We start from the raw sequence: 16,491 nt of genomic DNA on the forward strand, positions 1-16,491 counted from the left end.
TTTTTCTCATTTCAGATCTTGGTCTACTGTAAACTAATTATTACAGATTCTTCACCAAGATTTGTCAACAACTCCATTATTATCATGTCATGCTTCCAACTGGATGATATAATGTGAGTTAAATGAATCTTGAATTTTTTTTAATCATCCAGAATTTCCTATCTTTCTATTTATGGAAGGCAACGAGGAGCTCCCACTGAGAAATTCCCACATAAATTTTTAAATGTTTCCAGTCCACACCAACCGGACTCTTTTAAAACATGACTTCAGGCTTGTGTGGTGTTGGTTTATGTCTAAAGTCCAAATGGTATGAGACTATCTAAACAGTCCAAATAGTATGAGATTATCAAATTACATTCATTTTCTTGAGCTTTTTCTGTTTGCTATTAATGTGTATTGGAAACCTCTTTGTATTTCTTACCAGTGGCAGTATAAGCAACAGCCTTCACTGCTGGCAGTCTTAACCCCCAACTATAATCCAGATGATAATGTCTGTAGAGATTTCACAATAGAGTTTTACTGTGAACCTGTCAACCTTTAAAAACTGAATGAATTAAACGGATTAATTTCTGTTAGGTTGAACTCTAGCTAAGAAAAACAGCAGATGTTCCTTGAGATTAGTATAATCGTCACAAAGCTGATTTGTCCCCTTATCAATGTAACTGGAAAACACAGTAAAATCACTTCCAGAATAAGCCCAGTATATCATTGCATTTATAACCAATTTGTAATTCTAATTCTTATTTTATGTTGGCGAGAAATAGTGAGATTTGTGACCAAGTTTATGAGACGAAAGAAGGAAATCAAACTCCAAAGCTATTTATATATTACAGTGAGAAAGACCTTAACACAAATATCAAAAAACAATTCAAACTGCTTCCTAACACATCTATTACAGAGAAATTACACATCTATCTCAACTCTTTTGGTCTTTATTTAATGTTTGTTCCCCTTGGACTATGGAAACAATTTGATGAATCCTTTTTGAGTCTGCTGATATGAATTCTTCACAAAACTAAGGTCCAATAATTTGTAGATTTCTATCCAAACTCTCCTGGTCTAGAAGCTTCCCAAGCTAGACACTTCTATTCAATGGCTTCCATTGAACTGAAACTAAATACTCCTAAGAAAGAAATTAAGCCTTGCTTCTGAACTCTACTCTGATGTGTTGTGAACTGAACCAAAATGAACTGAATGGAAAAACTTACTTCTGAAAACAGTTCCTTACTCTTCTAAACTGAAACCATATCAGATTCACTGTATGTGAACATCTGGCCCTACCTGATCACCATCTCTCTTAACATTCCATTGTCTCTACATTTTCAGACTGTTTGTCCTTCATCTAAGATTGTTTGAGCAGATATATCTTTCAACTAAATATTCAGAAGATTTGAAGCCAAAGTCTTTGCCACTAATCCCTTGTTTTGATTCTATATTTCTCCCTGGAAAGTGCTGGGGGTTCAGTGAGATTATTTACAAATTTGGTGTCATATTTGACTACAAGTGGAACTTACAAGCACATTTCAATATCATTAATAACACATTTCCACCTCCAAAAAATCACCCTTTCTCCTTCCCTGCCTCAGCTCTTCTGCTTCTGAAAACCTAACGTTATTACCTCCAGACTTGACTATTCACTGTACTTCTGGTCAGCCTCCATATTCTGCACTGTCTAAACTTCTGCTCATCTTAAATTCTGATGCCCATGTCCTAACTTACAGAAAATTCTGTTTTCTCATCCCTGTGCTCATTAGTCTATGTATATCTCCCTCTTGAAAAGGGCTTCCAGTTTAAAATTCTAACCCTTGTTTTCCAATTCTTCAAGTTCTGGTTCCCTTATGTCTGTAATCTTCCTTAGTCCTAGAACCCTCCAAGATATCAGCACCCCTCCAATTCGTTGAACATTGCTGATTTTAACTGCTCCACCATTGGTGGCCCTGCCTTCAACTGCCTCAGCTCTAAACTCTGGAACACACTTCCTAAGCCTCTCCAAGTCTCTCTCTACCATTTTCCTCCTTTGAGATATCCTTAAAACTTATGGCTTTGACAAAGCTCTTGGCCATCTGCCTGTGAATTTTTCTCTGTGGCTCTCTACCATATTTAATTCTGTTAGTGAAATGCTTTGGAACATTTTAAAATTAAATTTATGGTGCAGTATAGCTACATGCTAATGTTAACTTATCTAGTATCCCTTAATGTGTGGTGCAGAATTCTGGGTTTGCTATAGGAGCTCTGGAACTTCCATCTGTGACACTTGAGGTTAATGATAAGAATTTGATGGCGGGACAAAATCATAAACAATAAAGACTCACCATTGTGCTGGGTTCAACAGCATGGAGAGCAGTCTATAGAAAACTCAACTTAGATGGGCAGGCCATGTCTCCAACATCGATTATTACAGAATCTCCAAGCAGATATTTAATGAGAACTGCCTCATAGCAAACATCATCAAAGTGGTTAATATAAGCAATAAGATGATAGCCTAATAATAAGCCTTACTGACTCCTGCATCACAGACAACATCTTTGCAGATGAAACACTGCAGCTGAATAGCTCATATGGAAGTAGTCATGAAAACTGGTTCAGCGTGATTTAAGAAACAACTATGCTAAACTCATAAAATTCAATGTGCCCAGATGAAAGCAGGAGGTAGAACAATGCAGGTGGTCCTCAAGAATCAACAATGACAACATAAACTCTGTTGACATCCATGTCGATCATGAATCAGAATCTTCAGACCTAACAGGACCCACATAAGACAATGTAATCATTTACAGCCTGAATAGGCTCAAATAACAGAAGTCTACCATAAATCAAGTGTTTCGACAACAGTAAATGTATAAGGTTTTTTTACCATAAATATATAATTATTAAATTTTGTGATTGAGAAAGAAGACAAAACTGTGGCATTGGTTTCAACTACGTAATATATTGCTTAGATTAAAACTAATTGTATGTTATAAATGGCATTTGATAATAGCATATATGTTACCTTTTTGCCTTGAGATCCTCCCATAGCTTACAGCAAACATGTTGATTTTAAGACAGTAGTTTTTCTCCTTTTTTTATGGTGAAATCCCTATACAGAAAGATTTATATTTTCTTTTTCAGACGTTTGAATCCAGTAGTCATCTGCCGTCACATATTTGACTAAAAAGCTCAAGCAACAAGTATTATCTAATGGGTAGTCCGAGAATTGTCAGCACTTAATAGAAAAAAACAATTTCTTCATCCAGTGTAAAGACAGCCATTATATTGAATTTTCACACTGTAACTGCACCCTTTCAATGATATGACTCAGATGTCACATTTGAAGGTCTCTTCATATGATCAACATCTATTGTTAGACAGTCATTACATGACTGTAATCACATTAGTAGATCTGCCCATAGTAGTTGTGTTTCAGGCAATGGATGCACAAATATACTGGGATTATGTTAATTGATCATGGCATACAAGGCATCACCATTGTGCAGTGAAGTGATCAGCAGCAAAACTCTCACAGCCTAACTCATAATGGGTCTCAATAAATACTGTGCACAGTCATTAAACACTCACTACTAATATAACATCATGAAAAAAGCTATACTATTGTTTCTTTTCAGTGCTTGTCTCATTTAGACTTTATCCAGAGTGTTTATTTACAAGTTGATTAATTCCATGAATTTAAAAATTGAGATTTGATTTCTGAATGCAAACCCCATTATAAATTCTGCAAATAAAGTATATTCTTGGGCCAAAAATTATTCTTGAAAGAGGCTGTGTGATCACAGGCCTTGAAAGCAAGATTTCTCACATTACAAATTTTCCATTAGAGCAAGAATTGAAATATTTCACTGACATATGGCATACCAACTTTTCATTGCAAATAAAAAGTGCCTTATAGCACTGGCTTCAATTTTCATTGTCAACCACTTTTGTATAATCACACTTTTCATCTACTTAGATTTCTGTGAATAACTTGTTTTATTTTAGGACAGTATGGATTCAATTTCAATGGTATCATTCTGTGTCTTCTTTATAATATAAAGCCTATTAGTAATCTTCTTATAATTCTGTGAGGCAATTCTTTTCCAAATATGTGCAGCTATTAAAGCAACAAATCTAAATTGTATGAAAATTGTTACCCCTGAAGACACAGTGGAGAAATGTGTAGCATAAATCGTTACCCGAGAAGAAACAGTAGTGAAATGTGTTTCATAAAGTCAAACATCAGCAGAGGGTCTTCCAGATTGGGTCACCACTATGTGGTCAGTTGATCTCAGCCAGAGCATTAAAGTGCAAATCTCTGGTTTTGAAGGGGGTCAAATCAGCCAGAGTTACCACCCTAGTTGCCATCAAGTGACCTCTACTGGAATATGCAGTTGTGTGGATGTTAAAGAAGACAGTACACTGAATCTTCCCATTTTTTTGGCTGAGTGTTACTTCTAAGAGCTTTGTGGAAGATTTCCCAAAATGGCTTATAGCAACTCTTCTCACACAATAATCCACTGCTCACCTCATTAATTGGGGATCTGAGCTATATAGTGCCCTTCGTGTACAATCATTTGGCTGCACAGATCAAAGTGCCCACCACTGCCGGGACTCCTTGCTTTTTTCACGTGGCTGGTATCATATTTAAACCCCAGCTGTGCACAACTCCTGCAGGTTAGTAACTACCATCCATACACTGCTGCTCAACATTTTCAAAAACACGGTCAGACCCAAGCACAGGATGATCTCATGATTCTGATGATTAATGATTTTGTACAATTGTACAGATAGACACAGGTACAGCAAACAGGATTGTTAGAGACTTGGTAAATGGAATCGAAGATTGAAGGCGTCCACCAATTTGATCAGTACCAGCTTGGCTCTGGCACATATGCGTCAGGCCTCTCCAGTGTCAGGTTGGCAGCTGCCATGGAAATCCTAGTCCATTGTATGCTTAGTGGCTGCCAAAGAGGCACCCACAGACCAGTACTCTGTTGCTTTAGCCATTGTTGGCTAGTATCAGCAGGCAAGGCGAGAGGGACATGAGTGACTCCATTCTCACTCCTGATGCCCATTCCACTCAAGAAAACAGTGTGGTGCCAACAGATACCTAGTGGGGGAGGAACCACAGACAGTGCCTCCAGAATATTCCTCTCAGGACACTCCAGAAGTGCCACACCGGTCTACTTACACCCTGCCTGCAATCCTCAATCCTGTAGAAGCTGCAGTCGAGAAGGGTGAGCCTACATCTGGGCAGGACACACACAGCTCAGCTGAACCTTCTAGCCACATTGCCCCAGGGTTGTCCACACAAATCTTCAAAGCCAACAGGATCCACATTAGCTGCAGATCTGGGCTCTGTACATAGACATAGTGGGAGGGAAAAGGAGACAAAGGCACTCTAAAGACACATGGGTAGCACAAATGCATCACCTTTAACATACTTTCGCATGTGCAAATATATATTCACTTTCAGTCATTGCACATCAGATTAACTGTCATTTTAACTGGTTAACCAACCTATTTGTACACCTCAATGAGAATAGAAGCTATATTGGTGAGGACATTTGCCACTGATCACTCATCTGACCAGCCTGTCTATGTCTTCCTGCAATCGAAGGCTATCTTCCTCCCTATTTACCACTCCACCAATTTTAGTATAAAATGCAAACTTACTGATCAACCTTTCAGGTCTAAATCATTTATATAAACCAGAAACGCAAAGGCCCAAACATTGATTCCTATGGTATTCCACTGGACACAGACTTCTAGTAGGAAAAATACCCCTCCACCATCATCCTCTGCTTCTTGCTATTCAGCCAATTCCGGATCCATTTAATCAAATATTTTTGGATCCCATAGACTCTTACCTTGCTATCAATCTCCCATATGGACCTTATCAAAAGCCTTGCTGAAGTCCAAGTAGACTAAATCAAAAGTATTGTTCTCATCAACACTCCTCCTTACCTCTTCGAAAACTTCAATCAAGTTGGTCAGAAATGACCTCCCCTTAACAAAACCATGCTGACTGTCCTTGATTAATCCCTGCCTCTCCAAATGCAGATTAATTCTGTCTCTCAGAATTGCTTCAAATAGTTTCTCTAAGCCAAGGTTAGACTGATTGGCCTGTAGTTTCCTGGTTTGTTCCTTGCTGTCTTCTTGAATAATGGTACCACATTTGCTGTCCTCCAGTCCTCCAATTCCTCTCCTGTGGCTGAGAGGGATTGAAAATTTTTGCAAATGGTTCTGTTATTTCTTCCCTTGCCTCACTCAACAACCCAGAATACATTTCATCCAGCCCAGGAGATTTATCTACTTTTAAGCCTGCCAAATCACTCAGAATCTCCACCCTGTCAATGCTAATTTCTTTAACTGTATCACAGACATTTTCCTTGATTTCTATTCCCATATCATCCCTCTCATTAGTGAACACCAACAAAAAATATTCATTTAGAACTCTACTGACATCATCTGGCACCCCGCACAAATTACTGCTGTGGTCCTTAATGGACTGTACTCTTTCCCTCCATATCACCATAAGATATAGGAGGATAATTAACTTCAAGCGAATCCTGATCTAGGACTTCCAGGTCACTTTGTGCTTCAGATTTCTGGAACCTTTTCATTTAGAAAATAGTTTACGCTTCTATTCTTCCTGCCAAAACACATAAACTCACACTTTCCCACATTGTATTCTACCTGCCTCTTCTTTGCTCACTCTCCCCAGCCTGTCCAAGTCCTTCTGCAGCCTACCTGCTTCCTCAGCACTACCTGTCCCTCCACCTCACTTCGTGTCATAGAATCATACAGTCGTAGAGCACAGAAACAGATCATTCAGTACAAGTCATGCACACTGGTGAGACATCTGAATCTGACCTAGTCCCATTTGCCAACATTTGGCCCATATCCTTTTAAACTCTTACTATTCATAATGTTGTAACTGTACCCAACTCCTCTGGCAGCTTGTTCCATACATGCATCACCCTTTGCGTGAAAAAGTTATCGCTAAGATCTTTTTAAAATCTTTCCCCTCTCACCTTAAACCTATGCCTGCTAGCTTTGGACTCCCCCATCCCACGAAAAGAACCTTGGCTATTCACCTATCCAAGCTCCTCATGAATTTATAAACCTCTACATGGTCAGCCCTCAGCCTCTGACATTCCAAGAAAAAAAAGCCCCAGCCTATTCTGCCTTCCCTGTACTCAAAACCCCCAGTCCCAGCAACATCTTTGTAAATCTTTCTGATAGGAGGGTGACCAGAATTGTACACAGTATTCTACAAGTAGCTTCACCAATGTCTTGTACAGCCGCGACATGACATCCCAAATCCTATACTCAATGTCCTGACCAATGCAGGCAAGAGTGCCAAATGCCTTCTTCACCGCCCTGTCTATCTGCCACTCCACTTTCAAGGAATCTGCACCTCTAGGTCTCTTTGTTCAGCAACACTCCCCAGGGCCCTATCATTAACTGTGTAAGTCCTGCCTGGTTTGCCTTACCAAAATGCAAAACCTCACATTTATTTAAACTCCATCTGCCAACCCTCGGCCAATTGGCCTATCTGATCAATGTCCCATCATATTCTGAGATAACCCTCTTCACTGTCCACTACACCACGTATTTTGATGTCATCTGCAAACTTACTAACCATACCTTCTATATTCACGTCTAAATCCTTTATATAGATGAAAAGCAGTAGACCCAGTAACAATCCTTGTGAAACACCACTGGTCACAGGCCTCCATCCAAAAAACAACCCTCCTCCATGACCCTCTGCCTCCTACCTTCAAACCAATTTTGTATCCAATTGGCTATCTCCCACACATCCCATGCGATACAACCTTACTAACCAGTCTACCATGCAGAACATTGTCAAATGCTTTGCTGAAGTCCATATAGATATCTACCGCTCTGCCTTCAATCTTCTTTGTCACCTCTTCAAAAGACTCAAGTTAGTGAGACATGATTTCCCATGCACAAAGCCATGTTGAGTATTCCTAATCAGTCTTTGCCTTTCGAAATTAATGTAAATGCAGTCCCTCAGAATCCCCTCCAACAACTTACCCACCACTAATATAAGGCTCACCGGACTCCAGTGGAGGCCGAACCATGTTTTGAAAATCAAGTTTTACAAATTTTTGTTGTCTGGACTTTACATCCCTATCAAAAAATCTAGGATGCCATATATATATATTGTATCTAGGGCCCTCTGTTCCTGTTCCCCATTTATAGAATAAAGGATGTAACTCTAATGTCTCTCCACATATATCCTACCAAATTGATTTGCTTCACACTTCTCTGCAATAAACTAAATTTTGTCCACTTATTCAATTACCCACCTGTATCCTTTAGAAGTTCTACCTACACGCCTGAAAATTCACAGTACTTCCACATTTGTACTGTCTGCAAACTATGAATTGCACCTGCAAACGTAGCAAAAATGCCCTCAGTTCCTTTGTCAAAATCGTTACTGTATAATGTGAATTATTGTGGTCCCAATACTGATGCCTGTGGAACTCCATTAGTCACCAGCTGCTATCCTGTGAAGGACTCCTCCTTCCCCACTGTCTTCCTTGTGCCAGTCAGCCAATCCTCTATCAATGCCAGTACCTTGCCCCTAACACCATGGGCACTTATTTAGGAACCTCCTGTGCAGCACCTTGTCAAAGGGCTTCTGGATATCTAAATAGGTCACATCCACTGGCACTCCTTTGTCTAACTTGCTCATTACCTCTTCAAAGAATTCTAACTGATTTGACAGGCATGAACTCCCCTTGACAAGGCTATGCTGTCTCAGTCCTACTTTACCAAGCATTTCCAAGTACTCATAATCTCATCCTTAATAATAGGTTCTTATCAATGTCTGAGACAAGGCTAACTGGCCTATAATTTCCTGTCTTCTGCCTCCCTCTCTTCTTAAACAGGGGTTTTACATTAGATGTTTTCCAGTCCTTTGGGACTCTCCCTGACTCTAGTAATTCCTGAAAGATCACCAACAATACCTCCACCATATCCTCAGCTATGTCCTTCAAAACTCTGGGGTGTAGTCCATCTGATTTATCCACCCTCAGACCTTTCAGCTTCCCACATTACATTATCCGTAATGATGGCCACTACACTCACCTGTGCCCCCTGACTCTCTTGAAGTTCTAGTATGCTATTGGTGTTTTCCAGCCTGAAGACCGGTGCAAGTACTTATTCAGTTCTTCTGTTGGTTCTACATTTCTCATCTCTACTTCTTCAATCTCATCTTCTAGCAGTCCAATGTCCATTCTTGTTTGTCTCTTACCTTCTATATACATAAATAAACTCTTGCAATTTTCCTTCATATTACTAGTTAGCTTACCCTCATATTTCATCTCCTTCCCACAGCACCGCACCCCCCAACACCCCGCCCCATTGCTTTTTTTTAGTTGTCTTCTGCTAGTTTTTAAATTTCCCAATGCTCTGGCTTCTCACTAATCTTCACCACATTTTATGTTTTCTCTTTTGCCTTTATATTGTCCCTGACTTCCCTTGTCAGCCATGGTTGCCTTATCCTCACCTTAGCATATGTCCTGTTCCTTGGGATGAATTTCTACTGTGCCTCTTGAATTATCCCCAGATCTCCTGTCATTGCTGCTCCACTGTCTTCCCTGCTAGGCTCCCCTGCCAACCAATTCTGGCCAGCTCTTTCCTCATGTCATTGTACTTACCTTTATCCAATTATAATATTATTGCATTTAATTCCAGCTGCTCCCTTTCAAACTGCAGGCTGAATTCTATCATATTATGGTCACTGCCCCCCAGCAGTTCTTTTACTTTAAACTCCCCAATCAAGTCTGCCTCATTACACATCATGAAATCCAGAAGTGCCTGTTCCTGAGTGGGGTCTACAAGCTGCTCCAAAAATACTATCCCATAGACATTCTACAAATTCATATCCTCAAGATCTGTTAATAATCTGATTTTTCCAGTCCACCTGCATATTGAAGTTCCCCCATGATTATTATAATCATGCCTCTCTTACATGTTTTTCTATCTCCTGATTTATTTTCTTCTTCACATCCTGATTACTGCTAGGATGCCTGTACATAATTCCTATCTTTTTTCCTTTGTGGTTTGTCAACTCTACCCATATAGATTCTACATCTTCTGACTCTATATCACTTCTTGCAATTGATTTAGTCCATTTCTCACTAACAAGGCAACCTTACCCCTTCAGCCCATTTGCCTGTTTCTTTCAATAGGACGCATATCCTTGGATATTTAGTTCCTAGCCCTGGTCCCCTTGCAGCTGTGTCTCTGTAATTCCCATACCATCATACAGGCCAATTTCAATCTGTCCAATTGTTTTGTAAATAACCTCTGCGACTCCCTCACCCCCATGCTTAACTTGTTCCATAATTTTCTACAATTGAACCCACCACCCCCGCCCCTGTAATTTAGTTTAAAGCCCTATCAACGGCACTAGTTATGTGATTCAGCAGGAATCTGATCCCAGGTGATTCAGGCAGAGCCTGTTCATCAGAACAGCTCCACCCTTCCCCAATACTATGGGGAAAATCCCATGAATTTGAACCCATTTCTCCCACACCAGTCTTTCAGCCATGCATTTACCTGTCTAACCTTGTTGACTCTGTGCCAATTACTTGCTAGCTCAGGGCACAGGGAGTAATCTGGAGATTATTACCTTTTTGGGTCTGCTTTCTAATTTAGTCCCGAGCTGCTCACATTCCCTCAGCAGAACCTTTTTCCACGTATATTGGACCACGTGACCCATGACAACTGGATCTTTCCTCTCCCACTCCCAAGTTCCTCTGCAGCTCAGATGAGATATCCTGAACCCGGGCACCAGGCAGGCAACAGAGCTTTCAGGATTCTTAATCCTGGCCACAGAGAACAGTGTCTATTCCTCTGAGTATACTATCCCTGATTATAACTACATTTCTCTTTTCTCTGCTCTCCAAATGGCTCCCTGCACCACAGTGCCAAGGTCAGTTTACTCATCCTTCCTACAGCCTCTGTTCTCATCTACACAAGGAGGAAGAATCCCAAAGCTGTTAGACGAGCTCAAAGATGGAGGCTCCTTCAGTACTGCTTCCTGGATCCCACCCTCGTAGTCACACCCTCCTGTCCCTGACCACTGACTGAATTCAAGGTAGCTAATCTAAGGGATGTGACTGCCTTCTGAAAACAGCACCCAGGTAACTCTCCCCCTCCCTGACGTATTGCAGTATTTGAAGCTCCGACTCCAACTCATCAACTCTGAGGTGGAGTTCCTCAAAAACCAACGCTTGCTACACGTGTTCAATACAAACCACAATGGGGTCCACCAGCTCCCACATCAGGCAGGTATAACACATCACCTGGCCCTGCATCTCTATTTCAAATACTTAGTTCTTAATTTAAGTTTTAAAAATTACCTACTGGTCTTGTAATGGGCAAATATTTCTTCTATTTACCTTCAATCTGAAAGTAATCTATAATATATTGTCAAATTAAAAGCTATTACCAACCAATGCACTCATTTTTTTCCTGTGATGCCATTCTTGCTTTTGTGCTGGGCACCCAATCCTGGGCTTCATTTTTTTTTTCTCTTAAAAGACTCTGTGAGCCAAAAAGCAAGCAAAAAGCACCTCTTCCCCTTTGCACTGATTTCCACAATGCCTCGAAATTCCCTGAACCACATACTCCTTGGGCTGTGTCTTACTCTGGCTGTGATCCTTCCTGACACTGCACAGCTAACTGGTTCATTATCCTTTTCACCTGAGCACACCTTTAAAACTACTTTGCATTTTCCTTTATTTTCCCTGCCAGTATCTTTTCATGTCCCCTTTTGGCTCTCCTAATCTTTTTAAGTTCCCTCTTGCATATTCTATACTCCTCCAGGGATTCTGCTGTTTTGAGCCCCTGGTATCTGTTATAAGCCTCCCTTTTTCTCTAAATCAAATGCTGTACATCCCTCATATCCAGTGTTCATAGGATTCGTAGTTCTGTGAATCATGTCTGAGTCATTTTTGGATATCATGATTACATTACATGTCACATGCTATCTGACAACTGACTCAGGGAAGGACTCAAATTTGTAATGTTAATTTTATTTAGGCATATTTAAAAATTACAGGCCCCATTATAAAGTATTACTCAAGTGAAAGCTTCAGATTTTTGAAATCAAATACCACAGTATAAAAATACCGTTTCTATAGTAGATTCACAGAGAGAGAGTGCTGCCACATGTAGTGGTTGAAACAGATACTGTTGCTGCATTTAAGTGGCTTTAAAAAAATGAAGCAACACTGACTTACATCACTCAGTTGAAGAAACAAATTGAACAAGCTTTGGGCAACCAAAGTAAAATAAACAAAATCAGTTGAACTGAAATTAAGATTTTCATCAAAATATACTGAAAATTGGTCCATTCAGTCATGTGTGGAGAAACATTTATATCCTATTTTGATTTTCACCTGTATGGTAAGCTTCACGTAGTGGAGATGAAAGACATTTCCTAGAATATACAGATTAGAAAGAGGAGACTCAGACATTGTAATACATAATATAGCTGGATTTCAGGAAGCTGCAAGTGGAGCACAGGAGATGCATGAGTGTCTGGAACAAACTTGAAAAAGTTCTGTCTCAGCCTCTCCAGAAGGAAAAAATGCGAAATGACAGAACTGATTAAATAGACGCATTACATGAAGAACTTAAGAAGATCGACAACATCTGTTACAGCTAGGATTAAGACATTGATTAAACAATCACGGTTGCAACAGAAAACCTTTACTCCTCAAGGAGACCCTAAGGAATTAAACCCTGTGTTTCTCTCATCTTCTTTTGAGCTGGACACTATCCTTTTTAACTGTGATGTGCATCGACATTTGAAGCCTTCATTATTTTTTCATCGTTTAGAGATATAACTGCTCTTTCTTTCACTCAAGAAAATCTTGTAATTGGCTTCTTACTGTTTCTCGTGAACTAGTTAATTACATTTTACTTGGAGAGTGGTTATAATCTCGTATTAAAATGGAACTAAATCATTGTTGTGGCCAACCAAAATTGAAAGAAGGAAACCAATTCATTCCTCCTTACTTGGGCATTAGCCTAGACACTATACCTTTATAAATTTTTACCAGTAAATGCTCAATTTCACAACTTTATTATTTTTCCCAGGGTTAGTAAATAATAAAATAGTCTTTCTTTCTTTCAAGAAAACCTTGAATTGGCTCCTCAGTTATACCATAGACGTTGGATAAGTATATTTTATTACAGAGAGGTATAGCTTCCTGCTAAAACATATACAGTAAACTTTGTTTTAACCAGCACTTTATAAACCAGCACTCTCAATAAACCGGAATAAATTATATACCTCAAATACCGCAAAGTTTACTGTATTATTCTGTCCAATTATTATTTCATAAAATTTATTTACCTCGATGTAAATATACTTATTGTTCAATCTAATGGCCAGACTAAATTTCAAGTTGATTCAATTTCTCCTCAAATACTGTGATATCCGAGTAGTCAGTTGAGGGTGCGCGTGAAAAGGCTCTCTTCCAGTTAGTTTTATTTAAAACAAAGTTGCATTACTATTAAAGTGATTTATGCTGCAAATATAGTTTAAACAGTGATATGTTTACCGCCTGCATTACATTTCTATTACTTTGTACATGTTTTTACATTATGTGGACTTCTTGATTACCTGGAATATTTGATCAACCAGCATCCTCCTGGTCCCATAGGCGATGGTTAATAAAAAGTTTGTTTTACATAAATCTTCATAGCAGCAAATTGAGAAGGTTGAAAAGAAGGAAATTTTCCTCTTTTAACTTGGGTATAACAAAAATGAAGGCTTAGATTCTGGCACAGACACATAGACAATTCGAGAATTGGATTGTTTCCTCAAAAGCTATTTAAAAATAAATGGTAGAAAGGTTTTCTTAGGACTGTAATATTAAAGTACTAAAATGTCCACATTTGATGTTAATGCTTTCAAAGAAGATGATAAGTAACTAACAGAAAGTTAAAGGCACTGTCCTTGGAAGAATGAAAAGGGATAGTAGGGCACTTTAAAATTGATTTCCACCTGAAAGCCAGAAAAACAGAAATTGCAAAATAGGTGGTAAAATATCTACAGGTACAAATTGAGGATACTGAAACACATAAAATTGAATAGCAGAGATTGGAACTAGAATTGCAACAGAAAGAGGAAAAAAATACAGAAGGCAATGCCAGGAAATGTAAAAAGAGTATCTTAGAAACGAGACAGAGAGGGAACAAGACAAATAGAAGGAGAGGCAGAATGGAAGAGAGAGAATTCCAGGAAAAGGAAAGAGAGTTTAAACTGAAACAGCTTGAGCTGACAAAAGAGAATTCCAATCGTGGCATCTGTAGTGCAGTAGCCACCTCCAACTCTTTTAAAGGATGTGTATTCAAGCTTAAAGATAAAATCCCCAAGCCTGATGAAGAGGCAGTGGATACCTTCTTTATCTCTTTTGAAATGGATAGGGCAATAGTTAGAGTCACCAATTCAACAATGGACACTTTTGTTGCAAGGTAGGCTGGCAAGGAAGACTCAAGATGTTTACTCTTGCCTGAAGAGTACAGCCAGCAATGTGGATTTACATGTGCATTGGCTATTACCAGAGGTATGACAATGTTGGTTAGCTCAGTTGACATTGATTGGTCCGCAATACAGAGTGATGCCTACAGCATGGGTTCAATTCCTACACCAGCTGAGGTTACCAACTAAGGACTCATCTTCTTAACCTCCTCCCTTGCCTGATGTGTGATTACCCTCAAGTCAAACTACTACCAGTCATCTCACTCTAAGAGAACAGCTGTATGCTCTGGTAGGAATATGGTGACTTTACCTTTACCAGAGGTGTATCAGTGGAAATTCCATAACTTCATGATACAGCCTGAGCAGTGATATTTGGGCTTTAAACAGCTTAAACAATTTGCTTTTGATTGTTGGGTCTATATGGGCACTTAAAATTTAGGTGCCCATCAAAAATCTTCAAGGTAACATTCCTGGAGGAATTCAAAGACAACATTTTGGACTCATGTCAAAATGTGGAGAGTAGCAGGGCTCAGACGGTCAGCCACAAGACTCAGAGCTAACAACTAGACTTATAAATTCAGGAAGATTAAATGGTCTGGAAACATTCACTGACTAGACAGAGAAAGAGATGAGGGAAGACAAATATTCCTGGTCAAGCTGGAGAGAAAATGGAAGCCAGGCAGAGGAAGCAGAACCGGCCCCCACTATTTTTTTTGCTGAAGGTTGTGAACTTTTGGCATTTTCACCACAACGGGCTGTAAATGGGATCTGTTCAGATGTCTGTTCAGATGAGGGGGAACACGACGGACACTTGAAGGTGCTGAACGATGTCCTCATAAGAACAGGATACGATGCTCAACTCATCGATCACCAGTTCCGACATACCATAGCGAAAAACCATAATGACCTCCTCAGAAAACAGACACGGGATAAAAGCAATTGGGTACCCTTTGTCACCCAGTACTTCCCAGGAGCGAAGAAACTACGCCATGTTCTTCGCAGCCTTCAACATGTCATTGATGACATTGAGCACCTCGCCAAGATCTTCGCTACACCTCCACTTCTCGCCTTCAAACAAACACCAAACCTTAAACAGAACATTGTTTGCAACAAACTACCCAGCCTTCAGGACAACATCAATCACAACACCATACAACCCTGTCATAGCAACCTCTGCAAGGCATGTCAGATCATCCACATAGATATCACCATCACACATGGGACCACTACCCAACACAAGCGCGGCAGATACTCATGTAATTTGGCCAATGCTGTTTATCTCATAAGTTTCAGGCAAGGATGCCCCAAGGCATGGTATATTGACGAAACCATGCTGATGCTATGACAATGGATGAATGGGCACCACGTAACAATCGCCGGACAGGAATGTTCCCTCCCAGTGGGGGAACTCTTCAGCGGTCAAGGACATTCAGCCTTGGATCTTCAGGTAAACATCCTCCAAGGCGGACTTCAGGATACACAACAATGCAGAGCTGCCAAGCAGAGGCTGATAGCTAAGTTCAGTACCCATGAAGTCGGCCTCAACCGGGATCCTGGGTTCGTGTTGCACTACAGTTGATCCCATCACACTATACACTCTCTCACACACACACGTATATATACTGTCTCTCTCATCACAAACACACTCAGACATACTCACACAGACCCTCTCTCATACACACACTCTCTCACGCACACACATACACACACACATGCAATCTCTCCCAAACACACGCGCGCGGGCATGCATATAAATCTATGAGATGAATTTGCATTTGCAGATTTCTAATTGCAAATACATTCTATCTTGTTCAAAAAGCACACCATTGGTAGACAATGTGGCATTTTATAAATTCCTACTTTGGAAACAAAACCAGTCTGACTCCAAGTTCAGAGATAACAAGGTGTAGAGCTGGATGAACACAGCAGGCCAAGCAGCATCAGAGGAGCAGGAAGGCTGACGTTTCGGGCCAAGACCC

At 40.0% G+C, this 16,491-nt stretch overlaps 1 pseudogene; it reads right to left on the minus strand.

The window, feature by feature from the left end:
* Nucleotides 1-15,557, minus strand: part of LOC125486043 — a 102,310-nt pseudogene extending 86,753 nt beyond the window's left edge.
* Between the last annotated feature and the right edge of the window lie 934 nt (nucleotides 15,558-16,491).

The sequence above is a fragment of the Rhincodon typus genome, chromosome 25 (genome assembly GCF_021869965.1).
Source record: "Rhincodon typus isolate 14 chromosome 25, sRhiTyp1.1, whole genome shotgun sequence".
In the NCBI taxonomy this organism is placed as follows: Eukaryota; Metazoa; Chordata; class Chondrichthyes; order Orectolobiformes; family Rhincodontidae; genus Rhincodon; species Rhincodon typus.